General features: G+C 44.4%; 1 protein-coding gene across 5 annotated transcripts in view; it reads left to right on the plus strand.

The window, feature by feature from the left end:
* The first annotated feature begins 13,043 nt into the window (after window positions 1–13,043).
* The window catches only part of LOC100705667 (RNA binding fox-1 homolog 3), a 422,442-nt gene continuing 416,242 nt past the window's right edge, over window positions 13,044–19,243 (plus strand). For 3 of the 5 annotated variants that reach the window (XM_025906465.1, XM_025906460.1, XM_025906466.1), the window contains exon 1: window positions 13,053–13,472. The gene's annotated coding sequence lies outside the window, so the exon portion shown is untranslated. Of the gene's footprint in view, window positions 13,473–19,243 lie in introns of all 5 variants that reach the window. The other 2 variants (XM_025906459.1, XM_025906468.1) reach the window with 2 other exon arrangements.

Here is a 19,243-nt window from a genome sequence, read left to right on the forward strand (position 1 = left end):
TACCCCTCTTCCGTCCAGCCCAACCTCTCACAACCCTTCCTCTTTGTCTTATCCCCTTTTCTTCTGCACAAACACACTGTCGCTACAACTGTCATCGACTCTCTTGCTGAGTGGTATCGTTGTCACAGGCCCCATCATTGTCCTCCACTGGATCAGTCAGCACTGTTTACATTCAGGTGATTTTTTGCTTTAAATCACTCCAGTGGAAACTGATGTGACCTTGAAGAGAATGCCTGAGAATGTCTTTCAAACCTGAAGAGGAAGAACGCCCTTTGAAAGTCTTGTCTTTCATGCCACTAATAGATAGGAGGTTGTCTGAACATTTTTTTTCTTGACCAGTCATTACAATGATCAGGATGGGCTTGAATGCGTAAAGCCTTGGAGAGTGAAAATGGAGTTCTCCAGGTGAAAGGAAAACAGGCCCTCTGGCAAGGTTGCGTGGTTTGTCTTTGATGCTCCTAGCTTGACACGGGGAGCTCACCTTGACTGGGTCATTTATTCAGATACACACTAAGTCACCTGGCACTAGGAGGCTGAGAGACAATTACATTCAGCCTTCATGGGGCGATGATGCCAGGGCGCCAGAAAACATCGATATTTTAAACTTTGAGCGGCTCGTCGCAGTGTGAGTGGTGATCTTAAATTAATAAACCCAATTTTTAATCCTGAATGGAAAATTAAAACTGGCCTTGCTTTCAACTTTTAATTAATTCTCTGCCAATTTTCCTTCTCAAAGCTTATCTGTGTTTTTGTAATGCTTTCGCAGTCAGCAATATGTAAAGAGCAGCGCCTCTGTGTGAGGGGCACGCAACTGCCTAGATGGCGCTGTCCTTTACCGCGAGCCCTTCTGAGCAAACCATCCCAATCTGACCTAGGACGTCTGCAAGTCTCACACCACAGATGAGTTGCAAACTGCAGTGTGGCAAGTCAGAGCGCAGAAAAACCCTGTTAATTGGTCCAGTCTGGCTGGCCCCTGTCAGACGAGGCCTTTCATGGCCTTTTCATGGGTTTCTCCTGGGAAAACTGAGGAGGCTGCCTGTAATGAGGCACTCTACCTGGTTGCAGAGGGGGGAATCAGGAGGGTCGCTCGTGGGCAATTAGGGAGAAATAATGAGAGCTTTCTCTTCCTCTCTGTCTCTGTTTCTACACCCCACCAACCCACCCCTCCCGGTTTCCTGTGAGAACTGTGGCTCATCAGGTAACTTTTCGGGGGGGATCCCGTGAGAGGCAGCTCAAAGCGAAAAGTAACACTGCAAGAAGCGCTCGTGAACAAAAGCCCTTTTTAGACATGCACTCCTTTCCATGAAAGTTTTCGCAATGGCAATCTTACTAGGTTGGACTGTCTGTGCAAGTCTCAGCTCACTAAAAAACAACAATCACACGAGAAAGACATTTCTCCTGGAATGCTACACTAAACCATGCCTGCCTGTCAATGTTGTGTCTTTGTCCAAATTAAACCTCAAGAACCCCTAATATCTGACCAAAGTCCTCCTGTGAAGAAAGCATGTAGCATCTGAAATGTATCTGGGTACTTATTTGGGTAGTTTTCTGAAGAATTCTAGAATTGAACAGAACATAACTGGTCTCACTGGTCAGTCTGTATAACAAAGGTAATCTTTACAAAGCTTTTTTGTTATAGGATTCTCTCAAAGATATCAATTCAGGATTCCTCGAGTGCCATGGCTCTGGATTATTATGTCTGTGGCTGTTACTTTGTTTTCACACATGAACTCTGAACATTGTTGGGAGAATTGTTTGGCACACAGCAGGAGACAGTCCACATTTGATGTGTTGTCACTGCTGGAGAAACTCTTTTTGCCTCATCCTTCAAGCATCCAGCAGGTAGGGCAAAGGACGTCCATTTGCTCGCTGTGAATCCATTAGACATTTACCTGCGCTATTCACACTTGGGCTCATTTGGACATTAGGCACTCTTCTAGGCAACTGGCAGATTAAAGATCTTTAAGATATTTGCCTTTTCACATGCAGCTGCTGAATAAAAAATATGAAAAACACCTGAAAAGATTGATTAGGCCAGTGTTGAATATACCACATCTCAGCTTTTATTTCATGGACCGACATCAGAGCAAAACCGTGTAAAGATCCCTAACCATGCATACAGGAGACACATCAAATATTGGATGCCGCTTGCCGTGCTACCCTTGGAAAATCAGCTGACCGAACAAAGCTACGCTTGCAGGAGAAAGCAACATTGCAGAAGCAACTAGGGTGCAATGAAACCACCTTGTATGCATTTTAAGATAGAGGTGTTGTATCCACGCTCGTAGAGGCTTCATTATACAGGAGCAGTTTTCCCCTCACTCGTGGGATTTTAGTTTTTATGCAGCCGGTGTTAGCTACCACGAGTCCTTGCTGCCTTCTCCTGCCTTGAGACGAGTTTCCACTTCTGACAGAGATTGATGTGCTGCCTTTCCCTGGCTGTAATAGCACTCAGCATTCACCGCACTTTATATCCAAATGGCACCAAATCAAAATCACACACCTCAGTTAAGTGCCGCACCTTATTTACATGCATAAAGTCAATTCATTTTATTTAGGGGTTGAAGGGTGATCAATAATTTACATGCACATAAGTGCCTGATATGTGTGAAATTGTCTGCATGCCTCCAAGAATAATGGAGAGGTATTTGAACTGCAGTACAGATGGTGTGAATAACAGATGTTATTTACTGAAAAGGGGCTAAAAAAAAAATAAAAATCAGATTAAAGCTATAGCGAGATGGTCCCTGCTGTGCATTTTCAGCTGAAAGGGAACATGTTTGGAAAATAAATTAAAAATAATTAGCCGGTCCCCTTAGTGATAAAAATATTGCACATCAAATAAATATTCTAGCTCCTGTGCAGTCCTGAACCGTGAGATGTACAGAGCGAAATCACCGCCGATCCTCCCCCTTCCTTCTACTTTAATGATAATCACACATTCCCTCCCTTGCTTTTCTTTTAGCACTGTGTTGTAAAACCCATTAGAAAAACTGCGCCGCAGTGGGTAACACGTAGCTGCTACCCTTTGTGTGGACAAACCAGACAGTGAGGTTGAGGGAGAAAGGATAGGTGCTGTCTGGTGCTGAGGGCTGTTTTGCATTCAGCTTTTTTGTTTTGAAGCTGTACAACAACACTGATGGCATGACAGATTTGGGTTAGGATCCAGACCTTGTTTTGGATCTTGCTGGGTTTTTTGCCTTGGAGGAAGGGCCATAAATGTTATAGCAGTAGCGGAAATCCCTCCCTGGTAAATGCTCCATCTGTGCACATGAGTAGCAGGATGTGTGCGAGGCAGTAAAAAATGAATGTGAGGATTGCGAGATGGCCCAGGGAGTCTGTTACGCTGATAGAAAATGTAAAGTGCTATAGTCATGGATGTAATGTAGAATGATTGTCTGTCTCCCCTGTTTATTTGCCAGTGTAAGGGCTGTAATGGAGACAAATGCTTGTCTGAGTTTGTGAACCCACTGCTTTGGCAATCTAACTCCTGGGTATATGTGGCTGTTGCGGTAGCCTCGGACTGAGAGGTGCATGTGAAGGCAGGTGAAAGGTCTTCAGGTGACTAACCTGGGTTTTATGCCTTAATGACTCCTTGTTATTCCCGTAGCTGTTTTCCAATTGCCACCAGCGCTTCCACCCTCTGTGTCCATTAGATGCAGGGAACATGGATCAATATGTGATGCAATTTCCCAGAGGAATGAACCAAGCTTCTTTAGGGTGGCCGGCCAGCATCTCTGCCTCCTTTTAACTCGCCTTCTCTTTTACACACACACACGCACATCCTATGTTACCACGCTGCACTGAATAAACCTCAGACAGGTATTGCGAACACAAAGAAGGGTTTTGCTCAGTCATTTATCTAAGTGGAGCGAGATTCAGCAGCATGGGGAAACTCTTTGTTGCAGTAGCTAAAACAGAAGCCTGTCACCCAGGTCTTCCTAAAGCAGCTAAAGAATGAGTCATCAGCAGTCCGACACCCACCCAGTAGCGAGGCTGGCACTCAGCATGCCAGCAACATCATCTGCCTTACAAGGGATGTTGCCCGGCTATTATCTTTGAACAATGAGACGCAGTTTGCTAGTATTCGATTTTGCAAAGGTCAACATCATTTTGCCACTGGAGTAAAGTGTTGTTTTCATAATGAATATGCCCCAGATTATGCACAGACACAACACAGCCCATACAGTCTCTGTCTCTGCTTTAATGCACAGACGGAAAAAAGCGCATTTTATTGCAGATGCATACATCTAGATCAGAAACTTTGTCCTTTTTTCTTCTTCCTCGCCACAAACACTGCGATTTATCCGGCTGCTACAAAAGCCGTTAATAATTAAAGTTACTTTGTGCTGCAAAGGCTGTTTAAAACATGCCTTACATGTACCTGGACTTTTTTACTTGGTGATATGTCAAGGCTCCACATGTATTGCTGACTTGTGTTTCCATGACAACGTTACTCTAGTTCTAATTTTGAATATCACAGTCTGGGGACTTGGTTTCGACCATAATGAAAATAAGATAATCAGAAGAAAATATTATCCAAGTTTTCTCTCATCTCGATCATTTTCTTTACTACTTTGGAACATTGTGTGTTTTATTCTCTTAAGGAGATCTATTATATTTTTATTCTGGGCCTCCACTCGAGGAGCCTTTCGTGATTTAGGGTTCATAAAAATCCGTATTTATCTCATATGGGCCCTTTATGTTGCCCGCAGTCTGAAGGAGGCACTTTTTGTGAGTCCAGTGTCCCTTTATGCTCCTGTTTTCCCCAACTGACTTGTGCTCGTTGCAGATGTAGTGGCTTGAAAAACAAACTGCAGTAGACCTTTTTCTGTTCTCAAAGCAAAATTCATAGTTTCATGTCAACTCTGCTCAGTCCAACACATTTTCCACCTAAAATGAAAGATCCACCAGCGACGCAAACGGCTGCTTAGGCCTCCAGTTGTGTCCACACTGGAAGTGATTCACAGCGACTGGAAGATAAAGCGACAACTACAGAAACAGAAGAAACTTTTCTGAGCTTCCGGGGCCGTGCATGAAGCAAATACCAATGACAATGAAGAAGAAGAATAATGGGCATATGACCTGGTAGTAAATACGTTAGAGGCCTACCTAGGCAACTGAAGCCTGGACCGTCCCAACGCAACTGTGATGTGCTACGAGCAAATCCCTCAGTGTAGAGGCAGCTTCAGTCACACAGATCTAGACCCCTTGGTGACTCCCTGGCACTGGTACGAGCTGGCTGTTGCCCACACGTAGCAGTGCATGAAAACATATATAATGCTGCGATTGCACTTGTTCCCTGCAGGTAGTTTGTTTTGGCAGGCTCGTTTGCCAACATTCGCCATTTGGTGGTGGTCAGAGGGCCCGGTGGCGCCAGTGTTCGGCAGCCTCGCCTCTGTCAGTGCGCCCCAGGGTGGCTGTGGCTACTATGTAGCTTGCCATCGCCAGTGTGTGAATGTGTGTGTGAATGGGTGAATGACTGGATATGTAAAGCGCTTTGGGGTCCTTAGGGACCATAAAAGCGCTATATAAATACAGGCCATTTACCATTTACAGTCCGAGATGTGGTGAAATTTTAAAAAGTGCATCTCAAGCTGGACGCAGACAATGTTCAACTTTAAAATAAGTTCTTCTTCCCTGCTGTACCCAACACACTTCCAAACACAAACTCCTAGCGACCAAAGCGAGGGGGTTTTTGGTGCAGCACCGTGCACGGCTTTCTGACCAATTACAACTGCCAGCAACTCGCCAACAAGGAAATTTGCAGGTTTCTTTAGCAACCAGTAGTTGCCAAAAAGTCTGATAAGAAGCTAATGGAGCCTTGGTAGCCCTTTGGTACCATTACTTACTTTTAAAGATAAAGCAGTTTGCAGAGCGGCTTATCTGCACTGTAAATATTCAGGGTTCTTCTTTTTGCAGTCTCATTTAAACTGTGCCAATTCACAGGCTAAATAATCTCGAGGGGCTTTATTTTGTAAGGTACAGATATGAGAGATATTGTTGATATAAATCTGCGTGTTGGTTTCCCTGAAGCTGTAACCCTTTCAGTCTGATCATCCATACGAGACATTTTAGTAATATATTAAATACAGCTTTCAGTTCTGACTATGCAACAGTGCTCTGAATGGAAGGAACCAGCTCAGTGTTTTAGCATTAGCTGAGACAAAACTCCAGTTTCATACTGGGCTCTTTTAATGAACCAGTGCTCAGTGAGCGGGTGAATAAACATGCACGCCGGCTGTTAGCGGCTGTATCCACTGTTGTTTTTTTCCTTTCTTAACTTTGGTAACTCTCTGCTTTATAATAGTCTTTTGGTCAGCCTCCAAAACTTCCTGGGATGCTGTTCTCAGAGCAGAGCAGTGTTTGTGCCTGTTAGTTTATGTAAACCCGGCCCACGGCCCACGACCTAGAACAAATCCAAACATTTAAAAGCAATCTGACGCCTCACAACAATTACTTTCACATACACTGACACTACACTTCCTGTATTTAAAACTTTTGCTGTCTTTAATACAAGCATCTAATGTTGTAGCAGTAAATATAAATATGTCATAAATATGTATTCCTGAAGTTCTCATTAATTGTTGTCCTAATTTTAATATCTGGAAACAAAAAAATGTAATTAGCCAAAATATTTCACCCTGAAAATGATCAAAAATGCACATTTCTACGGTGGCCCTGAGAGGCCAAACAGACTGCAACGTAAGAAAACACCAGCAATAAGAAAAATGCTGCAAAAGCACACAAAACACAACGGAAATAGGAAAAACGGAAATAGGAATAAACAGATTTCCAAAAGCACAAGGGAAGTGTTTCCGGGGAGACAATAACCCGACGGACCAGTTGCAGGAACCAAAGCATGGTAAGTGTGTTTTAATCTCATGATTCATATAATACTGATGACGGATTTTTATTCTAACAGTTAGGCTAACACACTTACCTCTCATATTTTCTTTCCTCACAAAACCGACAGATCCTCCACTTCTTTTAAGTGTCTCTCAGTGCAATTCTTAGCATATTTTGGTTCCTGCAACTGGTCCGTCTGGTTATTGTCTCCCCAGAAACACTTCCCTTGTGCTTTTGGAAATCTGTTTATTCCTATTTCCGTTTTTCCTATTTCCGTTGTGTTTTGTGTGCTTTTGCAGCGTTTTTCTTATTGCTGGTGTTTTCTTAAGTTGCAGTCTGTTTGGCCTCTCAGGGCCACCGTACATTTCAGCCCTTGAGGTGATGGAGGTTTTATCCCAGATGAAGTCATGTAGTTTCATTGTTCTGCCAATAGCGATGTCTATTGGCTGTTGCATGGAGCTCTCCTTGCTTCACTTTTTATTTTGAAGCATGTGTATTTTTTAACTCCATCGTCTCTGCAGAACAGGGACCATTTTCCAAGGTGTGATCAAACAGTTCCACAGCTCTGCCCATAACATTTAAAATCATTGCTTGGCGTAAACCAAAAATCAACCTTTTCACTGTCCTGTACGCCGACATACGGTGCCATGAAGCCTCGGGATATTACAGTAGATTCCAGTGTCGACAGTGTGACCCTCTGGGACAAATTCACAGCATAAAAATCCTGTGAAAGATGAGAATGCTTCTGTTCACAACAGGTGCAACGGGACACGATGCGTGGTCTTCAGGTGAAAGTGGTCAGCCTCTGTGGATCGTAACTGGACACTCGACTCTGTTCAGCACAGAAAGTGGTCTTCGCTCTCTGCTGAAGTTCGAGGTCCATGGGGAAAACACACGTGCAAGGAGTTGGAAGTGGGAGCGGTAATAACAGAGCGAACACCTATGGAGTTAAATATGACAAATATGCATATGTTGTTTTCTCTGCAAAGTTTGCACAGTCTGGCACAATCAATCTGGCACAAGTTTCCCTTTTTGGAAGTAACAGTTGGCCTGGTGTTATGTAAACTAATTGATTCATTTGATTCCTTTGTTCAAGCACTCGTAATGACGGGAAATATTGAATGCTGCATTTAGATGCTCCCTTGCTGTGGTCATTTGAGGCTTTTTCTCAAGGTTAATTGTTTCGTGACAACAGATTGTAAATGCATAATTTCAATTTTCTTTTACAAGGCAACGGATCAGGGTTTTTTTTTCTCCTCTAGTCCACACTGTCACGGGTCAGTGATTTTCTGTGGGGCTTTAGGCTTTGCAGTTAGCACCCTGTAGCCATTGAAAGATGAGCACGGTGCAGTGGGTGATCAGAAAGTCTGAAATTGGCCCAGAGAGAGCACTGCTGTCAGAAAAAGACCACAACACAGAAGAGAAAAAATGGAAAATGCCATCCCCTGCTGAGTGAATGAATACATGAGTTTCCCTGTGAACTTTTGGTCATACTGCACAGCACAGCAAAAAGCTCTCTTAACAGTCTACAGGTTTCTAAGGGGTATAATAAAGCAGAAAGGGTTATTTATTTCAAAATGCATGGGTTCGGGTAGGTAGGTGGTATATATATATATATATATATATATATGTGTGTGTGTGTATATAAAGCATTAGGACCCAAAAGTTAACATTTTAACTCAGTCCATTGTTAAATTTGCCACACGGGGATATTTCTGTCACCCATTCTATGTTGATTTGAAAGGATGGTGCTGGTATCTCCCTCCTTGTCTTTAATCAACCCACAATGTTATCTTGCACCAGCTCTGGCCGAGCATTTGTTCCTGTTACTGCTTCACGACTGCTCTGCGGCTACTGAATGAAGCAATTTAAGACATGAAACAGCATTAGTGCAAATGCAGTAAAGGAGTAGAAAAGACGATGTAAAGTCAGAGAGAAGACAAAAGCAACAAAAAGGAGTCTCTGACTCGAGATCTGAAGAAGAGCCATCAGTACGTGTGGGCCGTGTTAAATAATTTACTCCTCCCCGATCATCCCTATTTAATTAGCCCTTGTTCTTCGGATTTAATCAGGCCCTCTTGGTTGGGGTGTTAGGCTACGAACTGTGAGGGGCAAAGAAGCATCATACGCTCCCCTGCTGTGAGATCACAGCGGGGCCTCAGGTAGAGGACACAGGGACACGTCCTACAGTTGATGCTAACAACACTAAGAGGGCACGGCGGCAGACCCCGGTGACTCAGAGCCGGCTGCTGCGTGGCACTTCTTAAGCTTTAAATTACAAGTGTACACATGCCGTACACTTATCTTTGCATGCAACTGTTGGACGTGTTTGTTGGCGAGAAAGTCGCCGAGCGTCGCACCCACAACCGCTCCTCCACCCCCTCTCTTAGGATTAGCGCCTGCATCTTTAGAACTTGAATCTTTCTGGAAATGGGAGCAGAGAAGGGCTGCGTCTAAGTATTGTGTAGCCCAAGGCTAGTTCATAGGAGCTGCAAGCTGCTGGAGGATCCAATTTCAGGCCATTTCGCCTCCTAAAAAAATTGTCTGAAGTGGAAAATCACACCTGATGGCCCTCTAGCGTGGCTTTCAAGCCACTAGATGGTAGTATGGAAGTCTTTGTACAAATCAATTTTCTGAGGAAAAAAAAATGTTATGATTAAAAAAAAAAAGATTTGACAAAAGTTCAGATGGCCATCTGTGTCCTTTAGTAAAAGACCATGTTCCCTCTTTTCCCACATAGTGGAGCAGTTTTTTCTCACACTGTAGGATAGGCATGAATCTGCCAGTGGAGGACATTGAATTCATTTTAAGCTGCACTCCCACAACGTGCAGCCAGAGCTGAGGTGCACACTTTGATTTGTGACATGCAGAGAAGGGGGGAAAAGAGAGGACGATGAGGAAGAGGAAGAGGAAGCGAGGGGAACAGAAGCGCAGTGTCCCGCTGAGGTAATTTGCCTTGGGTCTTATAGAGCTTACTCGCACTGCTGGCAGAGTCATATGCAGGCTGATACGGGGGAAAAAGAGAAGATGTGGGAACAGCATGAGAAGCCAGCAGAATCACAAGTGTTGTGGCTTTACCTTGTAGCTTCAGAGGAAATAAGAGCGAGACTGAGAGAAGGCTGGGAGTGGAGAAGGGTTTAACTAATACTCAAACAAAGGTAGCTGAGCGTGTGTGCACAGCCATATGCAGACACACACACACAGAGTCATCATCCAATGCATTCGGGGAAAGCTAAGGCCAATTTTCATGGGAGTGTAGCAGTTTTGAGCACACATAAGAGCCTGTGACACCCTTGGCGGTGCCAAGAGCCGACACATCAGCCAGCGTTGACAGCATGGCTGGCACATGCCTGAGGGGCTGGGAAACTTCCCTTCTATAATTGCATCCCATGTCAACCTGTGACATGTCAGGCTCAACCAGCAGGGAACTAACTAATCACCGGCCAGACCTCCTCCATCTCGTATACCCTCTCATATCCCCGCTTTCACCCCGAACAACATAGTCCCACACCAGCTATCTGCTTCCCACTTCTGTTTTTGCATGTGTTAGGGAAGCACCCCTGAGCAGGCTATTACATCTTTATCTCAGCACCTGATGCCATCAGCATGACTCAACAGTGAAAGCAGCTCTGTCTCATTAGTCTTCTTCTTTAGCGGTAAAAAAAAAGGTAGCAATTCCCATTTATTCCATCTGTTATTCTCACTGGCGCTCTGCAGCCAACACATTTCACTCATTCTGGGTAATAACATTAAATTTGTTAAAATTGGTGCTATGTTGGAAATGACAATATCCTCTCTGCTCTCGCGGGGTTGCTACCTGACGATTCTTAGGCTTCTTCGCACGTCTCGTGTGAAGTATGGCGACGCCGCGGCGAGTTACCACATGCATTTTAGGCGTGCAGCTTTGTGATTTAAGATGAGGAGAGGTTTTGTAGCGAGCTAACGTGTGTGATGGCAAGTCTGTTAAAGTCTGTAGATCGGGAAGTCCTCTTGATCTTTGATACGAGGTATCTGTGTGGGTGCCTCTGTGACCACATCTTTGATCTTTGGTGTGTGTGTGTGTGTGTGTGTGTGTGAGTGTGTGTGAGAGAGTAAGTGAGAAAGGGAGCGACATGGTGCCAGAGCCTCCTGCCTCCTACAGATTGAGGTGAGAGCAGGCAGGTGGGGCTCTGTCGTGTCTGTGTGCCACAGTAACTGGATGTGATGGGTGGCCTCTGGGGATCTCTGCCTTAGAAGTGCTAAACGAGCGAAGCAGAGCAATCACACTGTTCCTGCGCCTGTTTGTGCGTCTGTGTGTGCGCGTTAGCGTGTGTGCCGCAAGCCCACACACTCATATATATGATAGTCAGTTTGCTTTCCTGTTGCCACTGGCTCTGTGTCTGTGTAGGTGTGCGTGTCTGCCATAAAGGACACTGCATTTATCCCTAGACTAAATATAAGCGCCACGAGATGGATGATAAGATAAAACAGCCTTTAATGTGTTAAATGTTGCCAGGAAACAGGGCTTTTTAAATGACAACAACACAAACATGACTGCCGAGTTGGGTCAGAGGAGTGACGCTGACGGCTCCAGACAGTCCACATGTGGTGGGGCTCCAGTAGCACGACTCCAGTTACAAAGGTGGTGACAAGACACTGGTTCCAGTCTACATGTTGTGACCCCACCCTGCTCTAGCCACATCCCCCCGTGTCTCAATGTGATTGTTAGCCTGAAGCATCTGAAAGGGCAAGCTACTCCCCTCCCCTTCATTAGCCAAATGGAATTGACTTAATTCAATTACGGCTCCTCCCGTGAGGAGCCCACGTTTGTGCACATTTCTGCCTTTTGCACATCAGCTGTAAATCTGTGTGAGTCCCCACACGTGTTTGCATACATTACACCTGCAACCTGCGCGCATACGAGAACAAAACAAATGAGCGCGCGTCACAGGTCGTGTTCTTGCCGCGGGCAAGCCGAGGCCCCGGCGGTGGCACCGTCGAGGCCTTCGGTCCCACCGCTCCACCCGCGGCCTCATGCGCCGCCCGAGCCGAGGTGAATGCCAAGGAGTCTCTGAGCCACTACATCAACCCAACCTCCCCCACCCCACCCCAGGGGAACACCAGCCAATGAATTACAGATTAGATCATTGTTACAGGATCATAACAGTGATCTAATTGCCAATTTCTCTTTTTAATTGAATTTGGTGGAGTGAAGAGGACGGAGATGGGATTCATGGGACTCTGTGTGGAGCCGATTGGAGTCGGTCTGCTGTTGACCGGGCACGACGGTTAATGAGGAGAAGAAAAAAAAAAAATTCCGGTGCTTGACATTAAGCTGCAGAGCTGGGCGTCCACTGCAGAAACGTCAGGCTTAATATCCTTACCACTGCCTCTTGTTCAGACAGAACGGCATTTTTGAAATCTTTCAGGGTGTTGGCTCGCTAAAATTACCCAAATTACATCGACAGCATCATGCGTCACAGTTAAATCACTCTAACTAGTTTGCAGCTTTTGGGGAATTTTTTGTTTTTCTGCATTTTTTTTCTGGACTTTAACAATGGTTTTTTTTCCCCCTCTCCTTTTCTTTTTATTTTCCAAGTTCGGTTCCCAGTACAAACGACTTCGGTCTGAACCTCACAGATGCAGCTCTCTGACCTAGGCTGAGTTAATTGCAGTTTGTCTGCGTCTGTCTCCATGCCCCGAGCTTCCCACATCTACTGCTGCTTTCCCACCCCACCACCTCCAAAACAGTCGGACCATAAATGAGCTCCATAGTGCTGTCTGATTACAGCTTGGTTAAATTAGATGAGATAAGTTAGCCCACATCTCCTCCACAGCCATGCTTGAGAGCTGACAAGCCCAATACATCTGTCGCGGCTATGGTAATTGAGATGGGGAGGGAGGGTGACGGTGGTTGGATATGGAGGAGTGATTTGTGTGTGTGTACAGGAATACGTGTGTGTGTGTGTGTGTGTGTGTGTGTGTGTGTGTGTGTGTGTGTGTGTGTGTAGAACTGTGTGAATGGGAGGGGGGAGCCTCCCTCTGTCTCTTGTTCCTCAGTACCTGTCATTGATGAGGAGCCAAGGAGAAGCTTCAGCTTGAAGCTGTCATCGGCCCTCTGAATTTGTCTGCCTCACTCTATCAACCCTCCCTCCTCCTTCCTCTCTCCCTCTCTCTCTCCCTCTCTCTCTGATGTGGATGCAGAGTGTGTGAGTCGTGAGCCAGCCAGCGAGCGTGTGTGTTGTGTGCCGCAGGAACCATACAACCGCCTCTCGAGGTGTTTAAATCTGAGACGTCGGCAGAGCGACTGGGGTGCAGGCAGCTCGCCGCCCTGACACCACTGAGACCCATGCACCCTCTCCCGGACTGACAGGCCAATCGCAAGCTGCCGCTCGCCCTCCCTTCATCCAAAGCGTGCTCTCTCTCTTTCTCTGACTCGCTCACTCACACTCCCTCCTCCTCGTCTTCTTCCTCTCTCTCTCTCATTCCTCTGTGCTCAATCCGTGCATCCCCTCCTCCTCCTCCTCCACCACCACCTCACACCTTTTGGTCAGAAGAGGAAGAGGAAGCCCAGCCCAGGGAGAGATGCTGAAAGGATGAAACTCTGACACGCCGACAGACCACAGGGAAACAAGAGCACAACTGTGAGTACAGCAGTCCTTTCACTTCTCACTCAGGCTTAACGCTGTCACACACACTTTGTCTCTCACGCACAAATACACACACACACACGCACACGTGTTTGGCACATTTACTTCGTACCCACACTGAGACTTTACTCCACACACTGATCCAACACCATACTCGCCATCCATGCACAGCTCAAGTGTCTTTGTCTTTTTCAGGCAGGCAGGCGAAAAAAGAAAAAGTGCAGATTGTGTTTTCCTTTTTTCCTTTCGTAAGGCGTGCAGTGTGTTTCTTGATGTCGGCTGTTTAGATTAGGCTTTGTGCTGTCTTTGCACAGCTCAAACAAAAACAATCCAGCAAAAGTGTCATTCATACTTTGAGATTTTGCATACTTTTCCCAAAAAGTCAACCCTGCATTTTTGTGTCTTTTTGTTCAGCTCAGATGTGAGAGGGGAAAAAAGCAAAACTAAAAGGACCCCAGTAATGGGCAAGGTCAGCTAAATAATGTTTCACACACACAGATTCTTTTGTCTGTGCACTTCTGCTGTTTTTATTGGCAATAAAAGCATGCGGGATCGCCACATGAGGGAAGTATCCCTGTTCCCATCTCCCATCTTAAATATATAAGCTGCTATAAGCCAATAGATGCCCGAGGGGTGAAAAAAGGGGCGTACTTTCTTCTCAGCGGCGTAAGAATCCCGAGCAGTCCCCGCTGCTTATTGTTTAGCGCTCAGCCAGGGGAGGTCTGCGTGCCGGGCTGATCTGCGCCGTTTGCGCCACACTATTTTTTGATTATGTTCCTGGTTCATCTCTGGCCGAGCCGATTTCCTATTTCCTTCTCCCATTTCGAGAGCGGGGAGTATAATATGATAGCAGCTCACATGTGGGGAAGTGCAGACAGTGGATCTGTACAGAGGACACAGATTGCATTTCCCCTGGAGGATGCTCTCGCTGTATTAAAGGCACTAGAGGGCTGCTCGGCACTTGTCATCAGCTTCGCTAGTAATGCCGGCGAGAGGAGAAAGTAGACGTGGTGTTTACAGCCACTCTCTCATTTAAAGAGCTCCCATTGGCCCTAATGCCACAGCTGCATCACACTGGCCCATTGCAATCCGGGTTATATTACATTTGTGAAGCCCAGGATATTGTGCGGTGCCTCGCTTGCTTCGAATGTGGGAAATGAAAAGATCTATATGTTAAACATCCCACAATATATTAGATTTGTTGCTGGACTGTAAACTCCTGGAGTGAGAATGAAAGCATTTGCATTTTTATGATGTGGTTTAACGTGGATCACATGCACCACAGCACCCATTTATGCTTAAAATTGAATTTATATTACCCCACGTTTTAGTTGTTTGGACTTCACTCTGCTGCTGTTTTATAATTCTCGGGCTTTTCTGGTTTAGCTGCTATAGGTGCTGTTTTTTCTGCATTTTCCAAGTCACTGAGTCTGAATGTGGAATTGATTCCGATTGTTAGAAGCGTGCAGCGAGACATCGGCAGCTCTCGAGACCCGACGAGCCTCTGGTCGCTGATGTGTCAGCAAAAGTGAACGATCAGCCTGAGACTGACGTCCGCCTCCGTCTGGCCTTGGCGAATTTACTGAACCCGTGTGGCTTAACGCACAAAGACACACAAATCAAGATAAACAAGACAGGCCTCTCCTCCTCCGGTTTTGCCTCCGATTAATTCCTGATTTCATGGCCTAAAAATAAAACCGACCACCTATAACCATCATCAAAGCTATGACATTTGCAGCAAAGAAAGACTACAAAAGCTACATCACAAAAAGTAATTTAAACTCTGTGAATTAATGGAACTTTCATTTTGGATTTGCCAGTGGCTTTCGTAGGAAATTTATGCAATTTAAATGCAGAACGCCTGTCTGCTTCTGACTTGGTCACTGACCAATTTAAATGTATCTTTTCCTATATTGTATGTTTCATTGTGGAGAAATATATCGAAGGGAAGTTAATAGCCTTTTATGCTAGGAAACATATTTAATTACATATATCTTTCACTGCTAAGAATTTACCCCAGAGGTTCTGTTAATGTAAGTCTGTGATCTCCGCAGTTAATAAACCGCTCGTGAAGGGGAGATAAATTGCCGTCAACCCATATTCATCGCTATCTGCTTGTGTATCTGCACTTATTGATTTGATAGTTGGTAACCAGTCCTGATCATCCATACAGATCCGTACAAAGCGAGGGCCGATAGGGTTTCCACTCTCCCTGAAGGCTCAATTACACAGCACGCACGAGGAAATGTGGGGGGAAGGAGATCAGCTTCTGACAAGGTCAAATTATATATGTCAGCTTGAAATCATTTTGTGGAGGTGTTCAGCCATGTCTGAATGTATAAAGAAAGAGACATTTGGTAAGTCAATAAATGTCATATGCTGGAGCTCATTAAATATTTTAATCACACATTTTGCTGATTAAATTATATCGACTGAATCGAGGGTTTGAGCTTCTGTTATTTCATTTGTTTGCATTTTGTGTGTTTTGGTTTTTTCAAATCTCTCCCAGACTTTGGGATGTTGGGAACTAGTGATTGCACGTCTTGAATAATGAGCGACAGAACGACTAATTTGCAGACTTGTTACTATTTAAACAGTTCTGATTACAATTGCGAGCCCATCGTATGTTTTCCAGTCTCGACACGCATGCGGCGCTGCTCGTGAGAGTTGACGCTGTAATTGGTGCGTTGTGCGGCTGTTTGCTTTCTCTGGCATTCTTAGACAATGGAGTACAGTGCCTATTCAGAACCTCCTGAATACCACAATTCAGCGATGAAGGACATGTGTGGCAAATATTGAAGAGATTTTTTTTTTTTCTATCTCTTCATGAAAAGCCAAAAAAGCAGAATTGATTTGAGGAGTGAGCCTGGCAAGGATAGCTTGGTTTTAAAAACCTTTGTGAGAAAGATTGTAATGGCAGGGCAAAGTGCTGCTGAAGTCACAAGGTTTTTAAAGAAACACGAGCATACGTGCAATAAAAACATTTAACAGTTTATAAGCTATGAAAGCGGCTTGGGCATCAAAATGCATTTTCCCCTCTTGTATACAGTTGTTTTATCTGGACTTTACAGTATCTGCCTCCACCCGAGATCAATAAAGGCAAGTCGAATTTTGTTTGCACTGCTTAATAATTACATGTAGAACCTTAAATACCCAACTTACAGCAACTGAGTGTCATAAAGGAAGGTCCAGGAATCCACAGACTATAGCCAAGTGGTCCCTGAAATGCTTCATGTAAAAAACAAAACAAAACACATGAATATAAAATGATGTCCTCGTGTGGAGGCATTACATTCTGGCTTTTCTTGACCTTGTACTTCTGCTCAGCAAAGTGTTTAAACTTTGTTACACAATGGTGACAATATGGTGTTGGGCTGTAAAATCTTCCTTTCAAAAAGCCCAGAATAGCTATAAGGAATTAAAAATGCATCCCAAACAACAGCTCAGGTCTCAGGAGGTTAAAGCAAGCATATTGTGTATGCTACTCCAATAGAAACAATGAGCTTGGTATCACTGTTCTTGCTCCTGCAGCAAACCTTCCTGCTGGTGCTTGGTTGGGCTTACTGTAGGCAGTGAAGGAGCTGGTGATGACAGAGAAATGCTTGAGCCAGTCCTCACAGAAGTTCAGACCGAGGCAGCTAAACTGGCGGCATATTAGAAAACCTTCTTTGTAAGGTTCTTGGCGACAGGAGCTCCAAGAACCTCTGAAAATGGGTTTCAAACCTCTGGGAGTTAGTCACATAAATAAATACTGCAAAAAGCATGGAGTAACATCATTTATGTTTTTTTTCCTCTGGCCTTCTTTCCAGGTCCAAACTACTCTGCCCTTATTAAGGTTGTTGTGTTTTTAACGTGTTTTGTATCTTGTTCTGTTTAATCTGAACAAGCCCCTAAAAACACTGATCATTGTTTGCCTCTCTCGGTTTTTATTACCACTGTTCATTTTAAAGCTCAGTTTTTAAAACCTTCTGATGTAACTCCAGCCCAGCCCGTGCAGCAGTATATTAATGACTAACCTCGTATTGTGGATGGATTATCTCAGTTGTTCTCCTGACTGAAGTTTGGTCCGTTTACAGCATCCTGCCATGCGATTGCATTTGTCCCTAACCATCGGGAACCCTCACGTTAACTTTTATCGAGTGGAAAAAAGTTAGCATTCATCCTCCAGCTTCACTGTGTTTATGTTATGCTAGCATAGCTGTGTCGCTAGCGATCACGTAGCACATCATTATATAGCAGCTAGCCCAACTTCAGTAACACTACAAACATCACTGCTGTTTAGCTTTCTGTCTTCATTTATGTTGGAAGTGATAGCAGAGCTGTACATTTGAATGTTTCATAAATCTCTCAGAACATGCTATATCATGTTTAGGTGGAAACTAGCGAGCTAACTTCCTGCTAACTTCTAACTCTGTTAAACTTCATAAATTCTGTTTTCATGGATGCCTGGATGTTAAACTTCACTGTTACACCTGGTAAAGCAGCAACACTGATCATTTTATTAAAGATGAAAGAATTTAGACAGTTTGTAACTCTCAGTGATGCCGCAGTGTTCGTTTGACTTTGGGACCTGAAGCGGAGTTTGGACCCGGAAACGGCTAATGACGTCAGACTTAAAGACCGGATTGGCTTCAAAGTTGTCCAGAAATCCTGATCGGTTAACTCAAGAAGAAAAAAAATGTTACCTTTCTGAGTTATCTGCATGAACTAATCACATCCTAGAGCAAGCGTGCCTCTAGCTGTAAGTCTTGCTCGTGACAGGATGCAAACATGAATGGCTCCCTCCTGAGTTCAGCTGTAATCTCAGCTAGCTGCTTTCGGTTGGCAGAAGTTCCTACATGAAACCATCCACAGAAAGGGTTGAGTAACCAATTTTTTGAATAACCAGGTCATAATTTCTAGAAAGATCCATCGCTGCTGATAACTTACGTAGTTTTGGCCCTGTAGTTCCCTTTAGTTCTATTATATTTAAGATAAATGGACTACACTTTTATAGCGCTTTCTTACAGTAAGTCTCGTTCACTCAGTCACACAACTCGGGATTCAGTATCTCGCCCAAGGATGTTTTGACATTCAGTCTTGGTAGAGCGAGGAACCATCGACCAATAAAACAACTGGTGCTAAAATGGTTTGCATGCATCAATAAACCTAACCCTAGTTCAGAGATAAAAATATGTACATTCGTTTTAGGAGTGAATTTTTCTCTTTTAAAAGTCTTCTTTGACCTAGCAGAGGCTAGTAATTATACCAAGTTTCAAAAGACATATACATTTAAATACGAAACAGGTGGATGTTTGCCGCCTTACTTAGGTAAAAGAGATTCTAATTAATTTTCTGTGAATGCACAAATTAGTTGGTGAACCTAAAGACTATCAGAGGTCTCTTGATTATCCAAACTCGGCTCTGCTGGAGAGACTTATTGCTGTTGAGTTATGTTTTTTTTAAATGTCATTTTTGAACGCTGCAAGCACAACACCTGAAATTCGATTCCCCTTCACCGTTTTGGGTTGGAGGCAGCAATTTCAAAGACGGATATCTCAAAACCCGAGCGAGTAAAACCAAAAGTATTTTTATGTGTAGATATCACTGGGGGCAAGAGGGGAAAAAAATGTGTTTTTGTAAATTACCTTATTAAAGTCCCGTAGCTAAATTGTGCTGCAAACAGTGTTTATTTAGTCCATTTCATTAGAAAGTTTATAGCAGCTCTGCATGGGCTTTTGCCATTCGGTCGCCATTTAATCAGTCTGCACCCCCAGCATTAACCT

The sequence above is a fragment of the Oreochromis niloticus genome, linkage group LG4 (assembly GCF_001858045.2).
Source record: "Oreochromis niloticus isolate F11D_XX linkage group LG4, O_niloticus_UMD_NMBU, whole genome shotgun sequence".
Taxonomy (NCBI): domain Eukaryota; kingdom Metazoa; phylum Chordata; class Actinopteri; order Cichliformes; family Cichlidae; genus Oreochromis; species Oreochromis niloticus.